We start from the raw sequence: 23,958 nt of genomic DNA on the forward strand, positions 1-23,958 counted from the left end.
GCTTTATAAAATGCTTCATGTGCTTCACTTATATCATTTGAAGTTTGGATTGCGAGTTTCTCTTCACATAGAAAACCGCCATTTGTAGAATGCACTTTTGCTTCACTTATATTTGTTAGAGCGTGGGCATATCTTTTGTAGAAAGAATTAAACTCTCTTGCTTCACTTTTATCTATTTAGAGACATGACAGGAACTGGTCATTCACATGGTTAGTCATAAAATCCTACATAAAACTTGCAGATCACTGAATATGATATGTTTGATTTCTTGCAATAGTTTTGCGATATAAAGATGGTGATATTAGAGTCATGCTAGTGGGTAGTTGTGGATTAGTAGAAATACTTGTGTTGAGGTTTGTGATTCCCGTAGCATGCACGTATGGTGAACCGTTATGTAACGAAGTCGGAGCATGAGGTATTTATTGATTGTCTTCCTTATGAGTGGCGGTCGGGGACAAGCGATGGTCTTTTCCTACCAATCTATCCCCCTAGGAGCATGCGCGTAGTACTTTGTTTCGATGACTAATAGATTTTTGCAATAAGTATGTGAGTTCTTTATGACTAATGTTGAGTCCATGGATTATACACACTCTCACCCTTCCATCATTGCTAGCCTCTCTAGTATTGCACAACTTTCGCCAGTACCTTAAACCCACCATATACCTTCCTCAAAACAGCCACCATACCTACCTATCATGGCATTTCCATAGCCATTCCGAGATATATTGCCATGCAACTTCCATCATCCTCATATACATGACTTGAGCATTCATTGTCATGTTGCTTTGCATGATCGTAAGATAGCTAGCATGATGTTTTCATGGCTTGTCCGTTTTTTGATGCCATTGCTATGCTAGATCATTGCACATCCCGGTACACCGCCGGAGGCATTGATATAGAGTCATATCTTTGTTCTAGTATCGAGTTGTAAGTAAATAAAAGTGTGATGATCATCATTATTAGAACATTTCCCTAGTGAGGAAAGGATGATGGAGACTATGAGTCCCCCACAAGTCGGGATGAGACTCCGGACGAAAAAAATAAAAAAAAATAAAAAAAGAGAAAAAGAGAAAGGACAAAAAAAGAGAAGCCCCCCCCCCCAAAATAAAAATTAAAAAATTAAAAAAATGAGAGAAAAAGAGAGAAGGGGCAATGTTACTATCCTTTTACCATACTTGTGCTTCAGAGTAGCACCATGTTCTTCATATAGAGAGTCTCTTGAGTTATCACTTTCATATACTAGTGGGAATTTTCATTATAGAACTTGGCTTGTATATTCCGATGATGGGCTTCCTCAAATGCCCTAGGTCTTCATGAGCAAGCAAGTTGGATGCACACCCACTTAGTTTTAGTTTGAGCTTTCATACACTTATAGCTCTAGTGCATCCGTTGCATGGCAATCCCTACTCACTCACATTGATATCTATTGATGGGCATCTCCATAGCTTATGTCTTATGGAGGGCGGTTAGTGCTAATTAATTCAGTACTGACTAGTATGCCGATGTTCCCCGTTTCTTTCTTTGAGGCACCTAAAGGGGTACGAAAGAGATTAGATTTCTATCGATCACGTTTCTTCTGGCAGTCAGATGAGGTTAAGACAAAATATCGCTTGGCAAGATGGGATATTATTTGTCGACCCAAAGACCAGGGGGTCTAGGGATTGAGAACCTCAATATTAAAAATAAAAGCTTGTTGAGCAAATGGCCGTATAGGGGAACGATGGACTTCCTGGTTGCACTTGGTGAGGAGGTTGATGGACGTTCAACTCGCACCACGAGCAGATGTCGTGCACTAGAAGTTGATGAGGAATGGAGTGTTTTCGGTTAAATCTATGTACTTAGATCTTATTAATTCTGGCCCAATCCCAAGATCATTACACATTTGGAAAGTTAAGGTCCCCTTGCTCATCAAAAATTTTATGTGGTTAGTGCATAAGCGGGTCATTCTCACCAAAGATAACTTACTAAATCGGAGATGGGTAGGTAGTTCACGATGTTGATTTTGTGTTCATGACGAAACAATTCAACATTTATTTATTGATTGCCCCCCCCCCCCCCCGCAAAGTTACTTTGGCGATCTATCCATATAGCATTTAACATATCACCTCCATCTAGCATAGATGCGTTGTTTGGGACGTGGCTAAATGCAGTGCACCCGGACACTGCGTCACATATCCGGATTGGAATATGCGCACTTCTTTGGGCTATATGGAACTGCAGTAATGATATGATTTTTAATAGATTACATATTCCAAACTTCTTGCAGGTTATCTTTAGAGCTACGGCATGGATCCGTACTTGGTTGCTACTCACTCCGACGGCGTCCAGGGAGCATTTGGCTACTGGGTGCACCCGATGGGAGATGGTAGCACGAAATATATTCAACCGATTTGGATGGCGGTCGCATAATAGGATAAGCCTTGATGTCTACTTCATCCAGCCGGTTGTGGCTTTATTTATTTATTTAGCTTACTTTACTCTCTGGTCCCGATGTGAGCTGTACTTCAGATACCACTATTTGTTTTGGACGACCTTTTTTAATAATATGGCTGCATGCATCTTTCGGATTGGTGATATATGAATACTCAAGATATATGAATACTCAAGATATACTTAAAGATCTTTCGGATTGGTGATATATGAATACTCAAGATATACTTAAAGATGCATGCATCTTCACATATCACACTTATATTGACCATTTAATCATCGTATGTCTTGGTGATATGTGAAGATGCATGCATCGTTGCCAAAAGAAATCTAGCGGGTTTGGTAAGTAATCAATCTATATGTTTATTTCCCCCTTTTTTCATTATGTATAGTGTGGTAGATTATATCAAGTATTGTGCCTATTTCGTGCTTATATATAATTATATATGATCATGTGCTTGTGATAAAAACGAAAATATGGAAATTAAAATTGATAGTGTTTCCTGATCAAGTCTTTGTTTCTTGCATCTTAGTGAGAATATTCCTTTGTGAATACTAGACAAGGTTATGCAGAAAGCATGACAGAGCATCTAGATGTGTGGTTAATTTCTAGGAGTAAGTTTACACCTACCTGAGCTTATGTTCACTAAACTAACAAACATCATGGGCCAACTTTTGGTAAGAGTGTAACTGTGTTAGTGCATACAAACTAATATGTATAACACTGTTAGTATTTTGCATATATGTGAAAAAGGTATATTTGTAGTTCTTGAGTGACATTGGTCTTTCAGTTGAAGCGCTAGCAACTACATTAGAGGATGTGTTAGTTAGGAGTGGCATTCTCTTACCATATAGATGGACAGAATTAGCTCAACTAATCTAACTATCAAAGAACCCAGTGCAGTGGTCTCTGAACTTAATTACTAGTATGTATTTGGTGAAGTATTTTTTGTTTTTGTGAGCATACCTTCAACACTTTTAGGAGTGATTCTTGCTTTCTTAGTTACTCAACCTCTGACTAAATTATTAGAATCTGAGAATTGTAGGATTTAGAATGACCCAAGCATTTATGCAGCAATACAGTTTGCGACTCAAATCCCTCATGGTTTTGTGACGCATTGATATGTCTCCAACGTATCTATAATTTTTTATTGCTCCATGCTATATTATCTACTGTTTTGGACTATATTGGGCTTTATTTTCCACTTTTATATTATTTTTGGGACTAACCTATTAACCGGAGGCCCAGCCCAGAATTGTTGTTTTTTTTCCTATTTCTGTGTTTTGGAGAAACAGAATATCAAACGGAGTCCAAAAGTAATAAAATCTTCAGGAACGTGATTTTCTCACCGAACGTGATCCAAGAGACTTGGACCCTACTGCAAGGGATTAAAGAGGAGGTCACGAGGGTGGGGGCGCCCCCCCTAGGGCGCCCCCTGCCTCGTGGGCCCCTCGGTGCTCCACCAACGTACTCCTTCCTCCTATATATACATACGTACCCCCAAACGATCAGAACAGGAGCCAAAAACCTAATTCCACCGCTGCAACTTTCTGTATCCACGAGATCCCATCTTGGGGCCTATTCCGGAGCTCCGCCGGAAGAGGGCCGTCATCACGGAGGGCTTCTACATCATCCTAGCCCCTCCGATGAAGTGTGAGTAGTTTACCTCAGACCCTCGGGTCCATAGTTAGTAGCTAGATGGCTTCTTCTCTCTCTTTGAATCTCAATACAAAGTTCTCCCCCTCTCTCATGGAGATCTATTCGATGTAATCTTATTTTTGCGGTGTGTTTGTTGAGATCGATGAATTGTGGGTTTATGATCAAGTCTATTTATGAATAATATTTGAATCTTCTCTGAATTATTTTATGTATGATTGGTTATCTTTGCAAGTCTCTTCGAATTATCTGTTTGGTTTGGCCAACTAGATTGGTAGTTCTTGCCATGGGAGAAGTGTTTAGCTTTGGGTTCGATCTTGCGGTGTCCTTTCCCAGTGACAGAAGGGGCAGAAAGGCACGTATTGCATCGTCGCCATCGAGGATAACAAGATGGGGTTTATTTCATATTGCATGAATTTATCTCTCTACATCATGTCATCTTGCTTAAGGCGTTACTTTGTTTTTAACTTAATACTCTAGATGCATGCTGGATAGAGGTCAATGAGTGGAGTAATAGTAGTAGATGCAAAATCGTTTTGGTCTACCTGTCACGGACGTGATGCCTATATACATGATCATGCCTAGATATTCTCATAACTATGCTCAATTATGTCAATTGCTCAACAGTAATTTGTTCACCCACCGTAGAATACTTATGCTCTTGAGAGAAGCCACTAGTGAAACCTATGGCCCCCGGGTCTATTCTCATCATATCAATCTCCATCACTTTAATCTTGCTTTGCTATTTACTTTGCTTTTACTTTTTTACTTTGCATCTTTATACCAAAAATACCAAAAATATTATATCTATCAGATCTCACTCTCGTAAGTGACCGTGAAGGGATTGACAACCCCTAATCGCGTTGGTTGCGAGTAGCTATCGTTTTGTGCAGGTACGAGGGACTTGAGCGTGGCCTCCTACTGGATTGATACCTTGGTTCTCAAAACTGAGGGAAATACTTACGCTACTCTGCTACATCATCCCTTCCTCTTCGAGGAAAACCAACGCAAGCTCAAGATGTAGCAAGAAGGATTTCTGGCGCCGTTGCCGGGGAGTTTACGTAAAAAGTCAATATACCAAGTACCCATCGCAATCCCTATCTCTCGCATTACATTATTTGCCATTTGCCTCTCATTTTCCTCTCCCCCACTTCACCCTTGCCATTTTATTCGCCCTCTCTCTCTATCCTCCCTCTCTGTTTGCCTCTTTTGCCCGTTTGCTCTTGTTTGCTCGTGTGTTAGTTTGCTTGTTTGTCGCGATGGCTCAAGATAATACTAAATTGTGTGACTTCACCAATACCAATAATAATGATTTCCTTAGCACTCTGATTGCTCCTCTTACCGATGCTGAATCCTGTGAAATTAATACTGCTTTGTTTTTTTTGAACCTTGAATAGTAGGAGACCTCCTACTATTATGATTTTGTATTAAGAAAGCTTTGTACAATTTACATGGTATCTTTACATGTGTCTACCCTCCATTTTGGGGGGTGGAGAGAGAACTAAGCTATTGAGGCAAGTATGAGAGGGATAAGATGTTTGTGCTTTTCCTTGACCCTATAGGTAAGGAGAGAGAAATCTTTCTTAAGTCTATCCAGCCAAGATGTTTTTGTTGGTGCAATCCCCCTGAAGTGTTTATTATTGCGTTCCTTCCATATGCTCCACGCCGCAAGTAAGAACATCTCCATAAAGAGAGGTCGGTCCCAACTGTTTTTGGCCAAAGTGACCATTTGTAGCCTTGAGGTTCCTTGTGTCCAAGAAAGACCAAGACTAGTCTAGCATTCAGCACTGAAGTGGCATTCAAAGAACAAGTGCTCCAAGGTTTCCTCAATTTGTAGCCCACATAGTATACAGTTGTGATCCTCTCCAATGTTGTAATGTCTACGTTTAAGCATGTTCCTGGTGTTGAGGCGGTCGGAGAGCAGCAACCAACCAAAGACTTTAATTTTCATTGTGGATCTTGATTTCCATATCCAGCAAAAAGCTTCATGTGCCCGAATATGTCTAAAGTAGAACATGTAGTATTTGTGTGCAGTGAATTGCGTTGATCCCCATGCATATGACCAAATATTTTGCTCATCCGATAAATTTACCGTGGCCAAGTCGGACTGAAGTTGGCGAACCTCAGCATGCGCTTGTTCCGAGAGTGGGAGGTGGAACGCCTCTCGGAGTGACGTGATGGACAAGAAATCCCTGACTGAAATGTCTTCATTGATGATGTAGGAAAACGCTCGTGGATATTTCTCCCCAATAATGTTATCAACCCATAAATCTTTCCAGAAAAGTACATTCCTGCCATTTGCCACTTGGATGTTGGTAATTCCCCTGTATATGGGCATTAATTTTGCGACGTCACACCACCAAAATGACCCACACGTATCCGAAGCATGTGGTATTTGGTTTGTGTAATATGTTTCCCAAACGAGCTGAACCCAGGGTACATCCCAGGCATTATAAAATTTGTGCAAGTATTTGAGCACTAGGGCGTCTCCTTGAATTCTGAGATCGATCACACCTAGGCCTCCACATTCCTTAGGTCGGCATACCATGTTCCAGGAGGCTAGAGAGTTACATTTATCTCCTTGTTCTGTTTTTTTGGTCCACAAGCATTTCCTTCTAATTTTGTCCAGGAGCTCAATGATCTTGGTTGGCAACCAGAGTGTACACAAAGCAAATATGATCAAGGAAGTGATAACTGAGTTGAGCAGGGAGAGTTTTGCATCATAAGAAATCATGTTGAGAGTAGCCGTTAGTCTTCTTTCAACAGAGCAAACCAGTGGCATGAGCTCAAGAATGGTTGGGCGGGTAGTGCCAAGGGGAAGACCCAAATAGGTAAAAGGCAATTTTCTAACGATGCATCCGAAGATGTTAGCTATATCCTAAGTCTTTGCTGGGTCACAGTTCATCGGGATTAGAGTTGATTTGTGAAAGTTTATTTTCAACCCAATGGACGTTGCATTGTCATTTAGAATATCTCTGATCACCTCAGCTTGTTGGATGCATGCAGGCAGCAACAAAATGGTGTCATCGGCGTACTGAATCACGGGATAGTCCTTCTGATTTGTGGAGGGGAACGGTAGTTGGATCAGGTTGCGAGCAAAGGCATCATTGATGGCTGCTTGGAGAAGGTCGGCCGCCAAAACAAAGATGAGGGGGGAGAGAGGATCCCCCTGTCTGACACCGCATTTACAATGGAATTGACGGCCGGGAGTGCCATTAAGAAGAACAGATGATTTGCCAGATGACAAAATGCACCTAATCCAACCCCAGCCATTTGTCATTAAATCCCATGCTTTCCATGATTTTAATCATTGCCTCATGCTCGATCGTATCAAACGCTTTAGCAAAATCTAATTTAAGAAGCATGATCTCTTTTGTGGATGATTGGCACTGATATATATATATATATATTCGTAAGCCCAAGCAAGACAATCTTGTATAGTCCGGCCTTTGAGAAAGCCATATTGGTTTCTATGCATGATTTTGAGGATGATTTTTTGCAGTCTATTGGCCAGTAGTTTAGTAACGACTTTGAGGCAGCAGTTAAGAAGTGTGATCGATCTATAGTCATTGATAGATTCTGGAGAGCCGACTTTAGGGATGAGTGTGATGAAGCCATCATTAATACTTTCCAAATTGAGCTCCCCGTTGTGGAATTGATTGCATAATCCTCCTTGATAACTGGCCAGCATCGTTTTAAGAACAGTCCATTAAATCCATCCGGACCCGGGGCTCTATCTGCGGGCATTTCTCTGACCACTTTGTCAATTTCCTCATGGGTAAAAGGAATGGTCAGGTCATCCAGTCCCTCAATTTTATTGATTATGCTGGCTAAATCAAACTTCATATTGCAAGGCCGTGACGAACCCATCCGTTCTTTAAACATTTGAAAAATTATAGATTCTTTGCCAGCATGATCCTCAACCATTGTGCCATCCGAGGTTTTTAAGGAAGCAATATTATTCCTCATGTACCTTTCAGAAGCCCAGGCTTGAAAGAATTTTGATGGCTCATCCCCAAACTGAACCCAGCGAATGGTGCAGCGCTTTTTCCAATAAGCTTGCTGGTATCTTAGTAATCTTAGAATGTGAGCTTTGAGGATGCGTCGAAAGTTGGCTTCAGGTATAGATAAAGTCTGTTTGTTTTCAAGTTCATCGATTTCACAGAGGGCTTTGTTTGAGTTCTCAATGGCCACTGAAAGTTTAGATATGCCTTTGCTCCAGTATTTAAGATCCCGACGTAGGGTTTTGAGTTTATGACAGAGTACAGTGGCAGTGTTTGTGGAGTGTACTGGTTTGGCCCAAGAAGTCTCAACAATATGCATGAAGCCAGGATGCTGAACCCAAAATGATTCAAATCGAAATAACTTGGATTTTGGGATGTTTGTTTCAATAGTAACCACACAAGGAATATGATCGGAGACGGGCTTACCAAGTGGTTTGACCAAGGTTTTAGGGTATGAAGTAGTCCAGTTTGTGCTTGTTGAATCTTGTTATGAAAGATCAATTCGCCGGCCTTCCTAGTGAAGATGCCGCTACTCATCTGAATAGCTTCGTTGATTTATGTGATATGCAAAAGAAAAAAGATGTCGATAATGATGTCGTTAAATTGAAGCTATTTCCTTTTTCGCTTAGAGATCGTGCTAAAGCTTGGTTTTCATCTTTGCCTAAAAATAGTATTGATTCATGGAACAAGTGCAAAGATGCTTTTATCTCTAAGTATTTCCCTCCCGCTAAGATCATCTCTCTTAGAAACGATATTATGAACTTTAAACAACTTGATCATGAACATGTTGCACAAGCTTGGGAGAGAATGAAATTAATGATACATAATTGCCCTACTCATGGTTTGAATTTGTGGATGATTATACAAAAATTTTATGCCGGATTGAATTTTGCTTCTAGAAATCTTTTAGATTCGGCCATGGGAGGCACTTTTATGAAAATCACTTTAGGAGATGTTACTAAACTCCTAGATAATATTATGGTTAATTATTCTCAATGGCACACTGAAAGATCATCTAATAAAAAAGTGCATACGATAGAAGAAATTAATGTGTTGAGTGGAAAGATGGATGAACTTATGAAATTATTTACTACTAAGAGTGTTTCTTCTGATCCTAATGATATGCCTTTGTCTACTTTGATTGAGAATAACAATGAATCTATGGACGTGAATTTTGTTGGTAGGAATAATTTTGGTAACAACACTTATAAAGGGAATTTTAATCCTAGACCATATCCTAGTAATCCTTCTAATAATTATGGGAATTCCTACAACAACTCTTATGGAAATTATAATAAGATGCCCTCTGACTTTGAATCTAATATTAAAGAATTTATTTCTTCGCAAAAGTATTTTAATGCTATGATTGAAGAAAAATTGCTTAAGATTGATGATTTGGCTAGGAACGTTGACATAATTGCTCTTGATGTTGATTCTTTGAAACCTAGATCTATTCCACCTAAGCATGATATCAATGAGTCTCTAAAAGCCATGAGAATTTCGATTGATGAGTGTAAGGAAAGAACCGCTAGGATGCGTGCTTCCAAAGATGCCTTTATTAAAGCGTGTTCTTCCAATTCCTATGAAAATCAAGATGAAGATCTAAAAGTTATTGATGTGTCCCCTATTAAATCTTTGTTTTGCAATATGAATCTTGATGAAACTGAATATGATCTTCCTTTACCTAGAAGGCGTTCTAAAAATTCGGAGTATTTAGATCTTAATGATGAAATTGATGAAAGTGGGATTGAAAGAAATAAAAATCTAGATGTTGCTAAACCCACTATATTGGATTTCAAGGAATTTAATTATGAAAGTTGCTCTTTAATTGATCGTATTTACTTGTTGCAATCCGTGCTAAATTCTCCACATGCTTATAGTCGAAATAAAGCTTTCACCGAACATATTGTTGATGCCTTGATGCAATCTTATGAAGAAAAACTTGAGTTGAAAGTTTCAATCCCTAGAAAACTCTATGATGAGTGGGAACCAACTATTAAAATTAAAATTAAAGATTATGAGTTTTATGCTTTGTGTGATTTGGGTGCTAGTGTCTCTACTATTCCCAAGACTTTCTGTGATTTACCAGATTTCTGCAATTTTGATGATTGCTCTCTAAACTTGCATCTTGCGGATTCCACTATTAAGAAACCTATGGGAAGAATTAATGATGTTCTTATTGTTGCAAATAGGAATTATGTGCCCGTAGATTTCATTGTTCTTGATATAGAATGCAATCCTTCTTGCCCTATTATTCTTGGTAGACCTTTCCTTAGAACGGTTGGTGCGGTTATTGATATGAAGGAAGGGAATATTAGATTCCAATTTCCATTAAAAAAGGGCATGGAACACTTTCCAAGAAAGAAAATAAAATTACCATATGAAACTATCATGAGAGCCACTTATGGATTGCCTACCAAAGATGGCAATACCTAGATCTATCCTCGCTTTTATGCCTAGCTAGGGGCGTTAAACGATAGCGCTCGTTGGGAGGCAACCCAATTTTATTTTTATTCCTTGCTTTTTGCTCCTGTTTAGTAATAAGTAAGTTATCTAGCCTCGGTTTTGGTTGTGTTTTTTGTGTTTAATTAGTGTTTGTGCCAAGTATAACCATTGGGAAGACTTGGGGAAAGTCTTGTTGAACTTGCTGTAAAAAACAGAAACTTTAGCGCTCACGAGAACTGCTGTCATTTTTATTTGAAGAGTGATATTTAGTTAATAGATGATTAATAGATAAATTCCTCACGTCCAGCAATTTATTTTAGAATTTTTGGGGTTCCAGATCTTGCGCTAGCTACAGATTACTACAGACTGTTCTGTTTTTGACAGATTCTGTTTTTCGTGTGTTGTTTGCTTATTTTGATGAATCTATGGCTAGTAAAATAGTTTATAATCCATAGAGAAGTTGGAATACAGTAGGTTTAACACCAATATAAATAAAGAATGAGTTCATTACAGTACCTTGAAGTGGTCTTTTGTTTTCTTTCGCTAACGGAGCTCACGAGTTTTCTATTTTGAGTTTTGTGTTATGAAGTTTTCAAGTTTTGGGTGAATTCTTGTGATGGATTATGGAACAAGGAGTGGCAAGAGCCTAAGCTTGGGGATTCCCATGGAACCCACAAGATAATCCAAGGACACCAAAAAGTCAAAGCTTGGGGATGCCCCGGAAGGCATCCCCTCTTTTCGTCCACTTCCATCGGTAATTTACTTGAAGCTATATTTTTATTCACCAACATGATATGTGTTTTGCTTGGAGCGTCTTGTATTATTTGTGCCTTTGTTTGTTAGTATGCCACAATCATACTTTCTGTACACACCTTTTGAGAGAGCCATCCATGAATTAAAATTTGATAGAATACTCTATGTGCTTCACTTATATCTTTTGAGCTAAGTAGTTTTGCTCTATGTGCTTCACTTATATGTTTTGAGCGTTATAATTTTGCTCTATGTGCTTCACTTAGATCTTTTAGAGCACGGTGGTGGATTTGTTTTAAAGAAACTATTGATCTCTCATGCTTCACTTAAATTATTTTGAGAGTCTCTTAATAGCATGGTAATTTGCTTAATAATAATATGCTTGGTATTCAAGATTTGTGAAACTTTCTTTTGAGTGTGTTGAATACTAAGAAAAGATTGAAGCATGATAATTGTTTTGAGATATGGAGGTGATAATATTAAAGTCATGCTAGTTGAGTAGTTGTGAATTTAAAGAATACTTGTGTTGAAGTTTGTGATTCCCGTAGCATGCACGTATGGTGAACCGTTATGTGATGAAGTCGGAGCATGATTTATTTATTGATTGTCTTCCTTATGATTGGCGGTCGGGGACGAGCGATGGCCTTTTCCTACCAATCTATCCCCCTAGGAGCATGCGCGTAGTACTTTGCTTTGATAACTTCTAGATTTTTGCAATAAGTATATGACTTCTTTATGACTAATGTTGAGTCCATGGATCATACGCACTCTCACCCTTCCACCTTTGCTAGCCTCTCTAATACCGCGCACCTTTCGCCGGTATCATACACCCACCATATACCTTCCTCAAAACAGCCACCATACCTACCTATTATGGCATTTCCATAGCCATTCCGAGATATATTGCCATGCAACTTTCCACCGTTCCGTTTATTATGACACACTCCATCATTGTCATATTGCTAGCATGATCATGTAGTTGACATCGTATTTGTGGCAAAGCCACCGTTCATAATTCTTTCATACATGTCACTCTTGATTCATTGCATATCCCGGTACACCGCCGGAGGCATTCATATAGAGTCATATTTTGTTCTAAGTATCGAGTTGTAATTGTTGAGTTGTAAGAAAAATAAAAGCGTGATGATCATCATTATTAGAGCATTGTCCCAGTGAGGAAAGAATGATGGAGACTATGATTCCCCCACAAGTCGGGATGAGACTCCGGACGAAAAATAAATAAAAGAGGCCAAAGAAGCCCAAATAGAAAAAGAGGCCATAAAAAAAGAGAAAAGGCCCAAATAAAAAAAATAAATGAGAGAAAAAGAGAGAAGGGACATTGTTACTATCCTTTTACCACACTTGTGCTTCAAAGTAGCACCATGATCTTCATAATATAGAGTCTCTCATGTTATCACTTTCATATACTAGTGGGAATTTTTCATTATAGAACTTGGCTTGTATATTCCAATGATGGGCTTCCTCAAATTGCCCTAGGTCTTCATGAGCAAGCAAGTTTGATGCACACCCACTTAGTTTCTTTTTGAGCTTTCATATACTTATAGCTCTAGTGCATCCGTTGCATGGCAATCCCTACTCACTCACATTGATATCTATTGATGGGCATCTCCATAGCCCGTTGATACGCCTAGTTGATATGAGACTATCTTCTCCCTTTTTGTCTTCTCCACAACCACCATTCTATTCCACCTGTAGTGCTATGTCCATGGCTCACGCTCATGTATTGCGTGAAGATTGAAAAAGTTTTGAAAAAGTTAGAGTATGAAACAATTGCTTGGCTTGTCATCGGGGTTGTGCATGATTTAAATATTTTGTGTGGTGAAGATAGAGCATAGACAGACTATATGATTTAAACTTTATTTTGAGAAGACATAATTGCTTTATTAGTATGCTTGAAGTATTATTATTTTTATGTCAATATAAACTTTTGCCTTGAATCTGTCTAATCTGAATATTCATACCACAATTAAGAAGATTTGCATTGAAATTATGCCAAGTAGCACTCCGCATCAAAAGTTCTCTTTTTATCATTTACCTACTCGAGGACGAGCAGGAATTAAGCTTGGGGATGCCTGATACGTCTCCAACGTATCTATAATTTTTGATTGCTCCATGCTATATTATCTACTGTTTTGGACTATATTGGGCTTTATTTTCCACTTTTATATTATTTTTGGGACTAACCTATTAACCGGAGGCCCAGCCCAGAATTGTTGTTTTTTTTCCTATTTCTGTGTTTTGGAGAAACAGAATATCAAACGGAGTCCAAAAGTAATAAAATCTTCAGGAACGTGATTTTCTCACCGAACGTGATCCAAGAGACTTGGACCCTACTGCAAGGGATCAAAGAGGAGGTCACGAGGGTGGGGGGCGCCCCCCCTAGGGCGCGCCCCCTGCCTCGTGGGCCCCTCGGTGCTCCACTGACGTACTCCTTCCTCCTATATATACCTATGTACCCCCAAACAATCAGAACAGGAGCCAAAAACCTAATTCCACCGCCGCAACTTTCTGTATCCACGAGATCCCATCTTGGGGCCTGTTCCGGAGCTACGCCGGAAGAGGGCCATCATCACAGAGGGCTTCTACATCATCCTAGCCCCTCCAATGAAGTGTGCGTAGTTTACCTCAGACCCTCGGGTCCATAGTTAGTAGCTAGATGGCTTCTTCTCTCTCTTTGAATCTCAATACAAAGTTCCCCCCCTCTCTCATGGAGATCTATTCGATGTAATCTTCTTTTTGCGGTGTGTTTGTTGAGATTGATGAATTGTGGGTTTATGATCAAGTCTATCTATGAATAATATTTGAATCTTCTCTGAATTCTTTTATGTATGATTGGTTATCTTTGCAAGTCTCTTCGAATTATCCGTTTGGTTTGGCCAACTAGATTGGTAGTTCTTGCCATGGGAGAAGTGCTTAGCTTTGGGTTCGATCTTGCGGTGTCCTTTCCCAGTGACAGAAGGGGCAGCAAGGCACGTATTGCAGCGTTGCCATCGAGGATAACAAGATGGGGTTTATTTCATATTGCATGAATTTATCTCTCTACATCATGTCATCTTGCTTAAGGCGTTACTCTGTTTTTAACTTAATACTCTAGATGCATGCTGGATAGCGGTCGATGAGTGGAGTAATAGTAGTAGATGCAGAATCATTTCGGTCTACTTGTCACGGACGTGATGCCTATATACATGATCATGCCTAGATATTCTCATAACTACGCTCAATTCTGTCAATTGCTCAACAGTAATTTGTTCACCCACCGTAGAATACTTATGCTCTTGAGAGAAGCCACTAGTGAAACCTATGGCCCCCGGGTCTATTCTCATCATATCAATCTCCATCACTTTAATCTTGCTTTGCTATTTACTTTGCTTTTACTTTTTACTTTGCATCTTTATACCAAAAATACCAAAATATTATATCTATCAGATCTCACTCTCGTAAGTGACCGTGAAGGGATTGACAACCTCTAATCGCGTTGGTTGCGAGTAGCTATCATTTTGTGCAGGTACGAGGGACTTGAGCGTGGCCTCCTACTGGATTGATACCTTGGTTCTCAAAACTGAGGGAAATACTTACGCTACTCTGCTGCATCATCCCTTCCTCTTCGGGGAAAACCAACGCAAGCTCAAGACGTAGCACGCATGTTCTCTGGATTGCCATTATTGTCCAAGATATTTATTTCTTGTGTGTCGCTGTTATGACCGGGATACACTATAGCCGGAGGAGGCCCCATGGCGCACGCAGTTAGGGGCTTGGCCCAAGTTATCTTATCGTATTAGGGGCTTAGCCCTATTATCTTATTAGGAGGATTATATAAACTAGTGTAAGGACCCATTTTGAGTTATGCAGAAGCAATCATATTTGCTCGGCTTCCTGAAGGGAGCCGAGAGACCTAACCCTAGCTGCCCCCTGCGCCCTCTCTCTCGCGCGCGCACGCGATCACGGTGTCATGGGTCTAAGACTGACAGTAGAATGGGGGGTAGATATGAGGAGGCAAGATCCTAGCTATGGAGTAGCTGTACACACGAGTTTTACAAGTTCAGGCCCTTCTCGGAGGAAGTAACAGCCCTACGTCTCGGTGCCCTGAGGCGGTCGACTGGATTATGTGTGTGTGTGTGTTTACAAAGATGCGAACCCTTGTCCTAGAGGAGGGGTGGCTTATATGGAGTGCGCCAGGACCCCTGCTCCCTTCCGTTACACAAGGTTCAATGTACATTAAGAGGAACGTTACTGGTAACGCTAGCCATTAAATGCTATAAATGACAATTAAGCCTATAAGTAAATGCTCGACCGTTGTTGGTGCAGCGTGGCTTTAGATCTTCTGTTCGTCGAGTGGCTTCTGCGACGGTCGAGTGGCATTGATTCTTCCGAGTGGAACGTCTCTGGTCGAGTGGATAACGGTACCCTTTGAATGATTCTGGCTTTAGGGTGATGTCCTAGGGGAAGGTGTCTAAGTCAGGCTTATGACCCTATCCTAGGTTCATAACCTCATCATTAGTCCCCGAATGGTTCAGGGTCCGAGTGGATAAGGAGTTGACAACCTCTCCGATTCAGCTTTTGCGCTTCGGGAATGTCTTGTCCAGAGGTCGAATGAACATTCAAGATGACTTCAACTGCTTGTTCAGTCGCCTTGATCCATTCTTGGTTTTGTCGAGTGAACTTTTATAGTTGAGCTTCGAGTGCTGTTATGGGAAAAAATCTTCCGTCTGACGGGTTGCTCTGTTGTCTGTGGATTTCACAGGATTCGAATTTTGGGAAGCGTGTCGGACGGGGGAGGCCACAGTAATCGGGGCAGATTAGGCAGGTCGCCTCGATCTCCGCGCCACCTTTTTCGCCATGTATCACGCGCGCGACTGTTGCGGGATTTGATCGGATCGCCTGGGCCCACGAGTCAGCCACTCAGAAATGCCCTCATACAAGGCGTTGGACAGGGATTTTCACACAGTGTGTTCTCATTGTTCCCCTCTCTCCTCTGTTTTCTTCACCGCATCGGCCTCTGCTCTCGGCATCATCGCCCTGCTCGAACTCGATCTGCTGCCATGGGAAAGGAGAAGACGGTGGCGTTGGAGCGTGCGAAGAAGGCGACGGCGAAGGCGAAAGGGAAGAGGACCAGCAGGGGCGGATCTTCGTTGAGGTCCGGCCTGCCACCTGGCTGGATCCAGGGCGACTGGATCCGCTCGACAATCAGCCAAGATGACATCGATGACCTGGTTGAGGGGGGACTGATCCCCCACAAATCGGCGCGGCTCCCGGGGAATGAGACTAAGCCGCAACCGCAGGAGGGTGAGTGCGTTCTCCTTGCCACTCATGTCGACCGCGGGTTCTCTTTGCCTCCCCATCCTTTCTTTCGCGGTTTCTTGAACTTCTTTGGGGCTCAACTCCACCACTTTTCTCCAAACACCATCGTGTACCTTGCCGCTTTCGTGTCCATGTGCGAGAACTTCTTGGGTTGTCGACCACACTGGGGTCTCTTCAAGCACATATTCATGTGTCGCTCTCAGACCATCAAGAAGACCAACCCGAGTGACGAGAGGACGCACGTGATACAGATGTGCGGGGGTCTTGGAATTCAGATGAGGAACAAAAGCACTTTCCCAGCTATGATCCTTCCCGACTCGGTCCGGGGTTGGCAATCGACCTGGTTCTACTGCAAGGACCAGCCGACTCCGAGCCAGTCGATTGGACTTCCCCCCTTTTCCATGGCTCGAGTGGAGAAGCCCTCCGCCTTGAGAGAGATCCCAGAGGAGAAGGTGTAGGTGAAGGTGTTGGTCAAGCAGGTTGTCCAACTCGTCCACGACGGAGTGACCGACATGGACCTGCTGGAGGTCTTCCTTAGTCGATGCATCCAACCACTCCAAGCTCGTGACCATCCGATGTGGATGTACTCGGGACTCAAGAATTCCGCTTGGATCCACCCGGAGGATGTCAGTGAGGACACGGTGGAGCAGTGGCTGAGGTATTACCGGTAACAAGGATAACCCCCGGGGGTCCAGGATGGTGGTTCTATTCGACCATTTGCGCCAACCGGAACAGGTACGATTCTGCATTGTCGAGTGTCTTCTTGATTTTCTATGTAGCATTTTGTTGACGGTCGACTGTCTTTCTTTTGTTTGTTGTCTTTCAGGCTCTTGTTGATATGTACTCAATGCCCAATGGAGTGCAGGAGCAAAATGTCGAGGGAGAGCGAGCGGGGGAAAGAGTGGCGAGTGGCACTCGGATGCAGAGGAGGACGAGGAGAGCGACGACCCGAGTGATGAAGAAGAGGTCGACTCGCCACCTCGCAGAGAAAGGAGGTCCAAGCACACTCACGACCCGACACGCACCCCTGACCTGGTGGCCGCACCAACTGGGCAGTCTTCAAAGCGCCCTCGGACGTCTTCTCCAGTGCCGACCGAGAAGGTATCGAAACAGCCCAAGACTGCGCCGCCTCCAGTGCTAAAACCACCGAAGGCCACATCTTCCAAACCTCCGAAGGCTTTGCCCAAAATCAAAGTGGTCATTCCCACAGTCTCTGGGTAACAATCTGGCCTGATCCTTTGGTTGACTTGGGTAACATAACGTAACCGACTGAATGCTGATATTTGTAGTGTTGCCACTTCTGGAACTTCCACCCACCAGTACCGAGATGAGGAGATGGAAGACACGTTTACCTCCAACCCAGGTACAATTCTCGTGATCTTGTTCTTGATTATTTGGTCGATTAAATTCTGGTGATTTACTTGGGGTCGACTGATTTCTTTGCAGCCCCACTCAATGTTATCGAGCTTCCGGATGACAACGAAGACGTGATACCGAGGACCAGAAGGAGCAAGAAAGCAGCAGCTGGCAAGATATCCCAGTCGGAACTGGTGATAGAACCAACAGTCCAGCAGCCTGAAGATGCAGGTAGAGCCTCTGTAACTTTTGCAGTCCTAGTGTCTAGTGAACGCCCCGCACCGTCGACTGTACCAGTGTTTTCTTCAGTCATCCAACCTCATGCCTCGGAGCCCCAAGCTGCTGCATCTGGACCGTCTGTCCCCTTCTTCACCACCTATCATGTTCCAGAAAGCCAATCGGACGCCGCTGCAGAGGCTATCCGTCAGGCTGGCGTCATGATGGAGCAGATGAAGGCGGTGCAAGACAATAGCCAGGCTGCTTATGATGCCAGCGCGGCTCTCCGAGCCAATGTCCAGGTAAGTTGACTTCTGACTGAACTTGTTCTATTAGGATATGCTACCTGAATATTTTCCTTCGTACAATCTCTTGTTGTCTGCTTCGAATCTGTACACCCACTGGGTGTTTTGCTGTCATTAGTATTTGCACTCTTCCACTCGGTCGGTTGAATGGGATCTGAATCAGTGGGGGCACACTAAGTGCACCCACTGGGTGTAGTCCCCGAGACTGCAGTCGACTGCGGGCAGTCGGTTGGGGTCTGAGCGCTTCTTTCGCTTTCATTTCTTCCACTCGACCTGGGCGGAGCATGTCGAGTGCGATCTGAACCAGTGGGGGCACGCCAAGTGCACCCACTAGGTGTAGTCCCCGAGACCGCGGTTGGCTGCTGGCAGTCGGCCGGTGTCTGAATACTTTTTTTTACTCGACCTGGGCGGACCGGCCGAGTGGAAACTGAACCAGTGGGGGCACGCCAAGTGCACCCACTGGGTGTACTCCCTGAGACCGCATTCGACTGCTGGCAGTCGGTTGGGGTCTGAGTAAACTTTGAAATTTTATTCAATCAGAAGTAAATAATCTTTGATCTTGTCGATTGATATGTCTTTTACTCTCTGCAGAAATCTTGTACTCTCATTTACAAGTTCGCCGAATTTGAGGAGAAGCAGAGGTAGCTCAACCTTGACCTGGAACTGGCCCAACAAAACTTGAAGAAGGCTCAAGATGAAGTTGCCGGTATGGAAGGTAACTGCCTATCAACTGCTCATGTCGATCGTCTTTTTAAATTATCCCTTCGATCTTTTGTTTGATCTAAATGCTTATCTTGCAGAGAAAATGAGGTTGGCTCTAGAGAAGAAGGACTTGGACCTTGCAGATGCGCAGAAGGAGGCTCAAGAGAAGACTACTCTTGCTGACAAAAAGCTGGCTTCAGTCGAACCGCTGGAAGAGGAAGTAAGCAAGTTGAAGTCCTCTCTCACTGAATCCAACCGAGAGGTGACTCGTTTGAAGAAGGATAAGGTGGCTCTGAACACGAAGCTGGAATCCATGGCTCGTAAGAGAAATGACTTGGAAGCTTATCTGAGAACTCTCGCCAAGAAGCTCTTTCTTATGCTCGAAGGTATCTCTTTTAATCCGACTGCTTTACTGCTTGCAAGTTTGTCCTGTCCAGTCGACTCACTAACTCCTTGACTGCAGAATTCTGCCAAAACTTTGAAGAAGAGACTGGACGAATCGAGACGGGTTTGGACCCTATCGTTTCTCTAGTCGGCGACGAGGCTGCCGTGAATGTGCTTCGACTGGAATCCCGCGTCGCCAGTGTTACAAGTTACCTTGCTCGTCTGAAGGTGGCAGTTTCACGCATCAACTCATCGCTCTGGCCTAGGGCGACGCTTCAAAATGATCTCGAGTCTCTGATGACTCGACTCAACGAGGTCCCCGGTCGAGTGCAGGAATGGAAGAAGTCCTCTGCCCGATGTGGTGCTAACGTGGCTCTGTCGCTGGTAAGAGTCCATTGCAAGGAGGCCCACGAAGATAAGTTGGCGGCGATCAAGGTTGCCAAAACCAAAAGGCATGACTTCCAGTCCTTCATTGAGACTTTCCTTGCTGCTGCCACTCGGATCACTGATGGAATTGACTTGGACGAATTCGTCGAGCCTGCGAGCCCTCCTCCTGCCGAATGAACAAAATTGAGATTTAAACTTGCTTTAAATTTGCCTCGGAATGCCGAGTGGTTTCTGTAACCACTAAACTCTTTCGGGCCTGATGCCCGAGTACTTTTATCTTCGTTTTGAGACTTTTGAGATTTTATCCGATCTTGGTTTATCTTCTGCATATGCTTGCGTTCATCTTCGAGTAGAACTTGTTCTTCGCTCGGACTCTCCTTCGGAATGCAACTCTGAAGGGGATATCCATGTCGACCTGCACCTCGCCATCCTTGCGGAGAAGGATGGAGCGCACATTGTATTTGTGGCGCAGCCCCGAGGAGAGAGTTGCGGTTGATCTGCACCTCGTCATCCCTGCGGATAGGGATGGAGCGGACATTGTACTTGTAGCGTAGCTTCGTGAGGGGATTGCAGTCGACCCGCACCTCGTCATCCTTGCGGATAGGGATGGAGCGGACATTGTACTTGTAGCGTAGCTCTGTGAGAGGATTGCAGTCAACCTGCACCTCGTCATCCTTGCGGATAGGGATGGAGCGGACATTGTACTTGTAGCGTAGCTCCGTGAGAGGATTGCAGTCGACCTGCACCTTGTCGTCCTTGCGGATAGGGATGGAGCGGACATTGTACTTGTAGCATAGCTCCGTGAGAGGATTGCAGTCGACCTGCTTCTCGTCATCCTTGCGAATAGGGATGGAGCGCATGTTGTATTTGTGGCGCAGCTCCGAAGGAGAAGGTTGCAGTCGACCTCCACCTCGTTGTCCTTGCGGATAGGGATGGAGCACATGTTGTATTTGTGGCGCAGCTCCGAAGGAGAAGGTTGTAGTCGACCTGCACCTCATCGTCCTTGCGGATAAGGATGGACTTTAAACCTTAGGCGAGTACTAGACTACAGCTAAGCCCCCGAGTGGGAGGGTTGCTCACCACTCGGTGGGGTTTTTAAACTTAGGCGAGTACTGGACTGCAGCTAAGCCCCCGAGTGGGAGGGTTGCTCACCACTCAGTAGGATTTTTTAAACTTAGGCGAGTACTGGACTGCAGCTAAGCCTCCGAGTAGGAGGGTTGCTCACCACTTGGTAGGATTTTTTAAACTTAGGCGAGTACTGGACTGCAGCTAAGCCCCCGAGTGGGAGGGTTTCTCACCACTCGGTAGGATTTTTTAAACTTAGGCGAGTACTGGACTGCAGCTAAGCCCCCGAGTGGGAGGGTTGCTCACCACTCGGTAGGATTTTTTAAACTTAGGCGAGTACTGGACTGCAGCTAAGCCCCCGAGTGGGAGGGTTGCTCACCACTCGGTAGGATTTTTTAAACTTAGGCGAGTACTGGACTACAACTAAGCCCCCGAGTGGGAGGGTTGCTCACCACTCGGTAGGATTTTTTAAACTTAGGCAAGTACTGGACTGCAGCTAAGCCCCCGAGTGGGAGGGTTTCTCACCACTCAGTAGGATTTTTTAAACTTAGGCGAGTATTGGACTGCAGCTAATCCTCCGAGTGGGAGGGTTGCTCACCACTCGGTAGAATTTTTTAAACTTAGGTGAGTACTGGACTGTAGCTAAGCCCCCGAGTGGGAGGGTTGCTCACCACTCGGTGGGATTTTTTAAACTTAGGCGAGTACTGGACTGCAGCTAAGCCCCTGAGTGGGAGGGTTTCTCACCACTCGGTAGGATTTTTTAAACTTAGGAGAGTACTGGACTGCAGCTAAGCCTCCGAGTGGGAGGGTTGCTCACCACTCGTAGGATTTTTTAAACTTAGGCGAGTACTAGACTGCAGCTAAGCCCCCAAGTGGGAGGGTTGCTCACCACTCGGTAGGATTTTTTAAACTTAGGCGAGTACTGGACTGCAGCTAAGCCCCCGAGTGGGAGGGTTGCTCACCACTCGGTAGGATTTTTTAAACTTAGGCGAGTACTTGACTGCAGCTAAGCCCCCGAGTGGGAGGGTTGCTCACCACTCGGTAGGATTTTTTTAAACTTAGGCGAGTACTGGACTGCAGCTGAGCCCCTGTGTGGGAGGGTTGCTCACCACTCGATAGGATTTTTCAAACTTAGGCGAAACGGATTCGCGGCTAAGCCCCCGAGTGAGAGGCTTGCTCACCACTCGGTAGGATTTTTCGAACTTAGGCGAAATGGATTCGCAGCAAAGTCACCCACTGGGGGATTTCAGACACAAACAAAAGCGACAACAATCGTTTAAGAAACTGTAAAGCTGTCGTCTTTGATAAACAAACTACAAAGGTATTTCTTATTACATCTCACCCGAATGAGTACTTAAGTATAAAAGGGGCGGAGAAGCTCCGCATTCCAACCCCGTGGCTCGTCTTTCTTGTGCTCGACGTCGTAAAGGTGGTACGCTCCATTTTGGAGCACTCTGGTGACCACGAAGGGGCCTTCCCAAGAGGGAGCAAGCTTGTGTGGTTTCTGCTGATCCACTCGGAGAACTAAGTCTCCCTCTTGAAATGCTCAACCCCTCACATTTCTGGCATGGAATCGATGAAGATCTTGCCGATAAATGGTTGATCGGATCAAGGCCATCTCTCTTTCTTCTTCAAGGAGGTCAACTGCATCTTGTCGCGCTTGTTCTGCTTCTTCCTCCGTGAAAAGCTCGACTCGGGGTGCATTGTGGAGCAAGTCACTCGGAAGTACAGCTTCGGCTCCATAAACCAAGAAAAACGGGGTTCTGCCAGTCGACCGATTGGGAGTTGTCCTCAATCCCCATAATACTGATGGAAGTTCATCGACCCAGGCTCCTGCTGCGTGTTTGAGGTCACGCATCAGTCGAGGTTTCGGTCCTTTGAGAATCAATCCATTTGCCCTTTCAGCCTGTCCATTCGACTGGGGGTGAGCGACCGAGGCATAGTCGACTCGAGTACCTTGTGAAGCACAAAAAGTCCTGAACTCATCAGAATCAAAGTTTGATCCATTGTCAGTGATGATGCTATGGGGAACACCATATCTGAATGTTATCTCTCTGATGAAGCTGACGGCAGTACTGGCATCAAGGTTCTTGATAGGCTTGGCTTCAATCCATTTGGTGAACTTGTCGACTGCTACAAGCACATGAGTGAATCCACTCCTGCCAGTCCTCAAAGGTCCAACCATATCCAATCCCCAAACAGCAAAAGGCCAGACAAGCGGAATGGTTTTCAGGGCTGACGCAGGCTTGTGAGACATGTTGGAGTAGAACTGACAACCTTCACATTTGTCGACTATTTCTTGTGCCATCTCATTTGCTCAATGCCAGTAAAATCCCGCTCGGTATTCTTTGGCCACAATAGTCCGAGAGGACGCATGGTGATCACTGGTCCCCGAGTGGATATCATTGAGGATCACTCGACCTTCTTCAGGTGTTATGCATTTCTGGCAGACTCCAGTCACACTTTCTCTGAAAACTGTCCTCTTATCACGGTGAAGCCCTTAGATTGGCGGACGATCTATCGAGCCTCTTCTTCTTCTTATGGGAGTTCTCTTCTAAGAATGTATGCGATATATGGTACCGTCCAATCGGGGTGATGACCAAAACTTCCATGATCAAGTCGACCACGGCTGGAATCTCGATTTCAGTCGGATCGGTGGCACTCTTCGGCTGTGGGGGCTCTTCAGTGAAGGGATCTTCTTGAACCGAGGGTGCATGAATATGCTCTAGGAACAAATTATTGGGAATGGCTTCTCTCTGGGAGCCTATCTTTGCCAGATCATCGGCTGCTTGATTTTTAAGTCGGGGGATGTGATGGAGCTCTAACCCCTCGAACCTCTTTTCTATCTTTCTTACTGCATTGCAATAACCAGTCATGGCTGGGCTTCTGACGTCCCACTCCTTCATCACCTGATTGACCACTAAATCCGAGTTGCCAT

Source organism: Triticum urartu, chromosome 3, assembly GCF_003073215.2.
Source record: "Triticum urartu cultivar G1812 chromosome 3, Tu2.1, whole genome shotgun sequence".
NCBI lineage: Eukaryota > Viridiplantae > Streptophyta > Magnoliopsida > Poales > Poaceae > Triticum > Triticum urartu.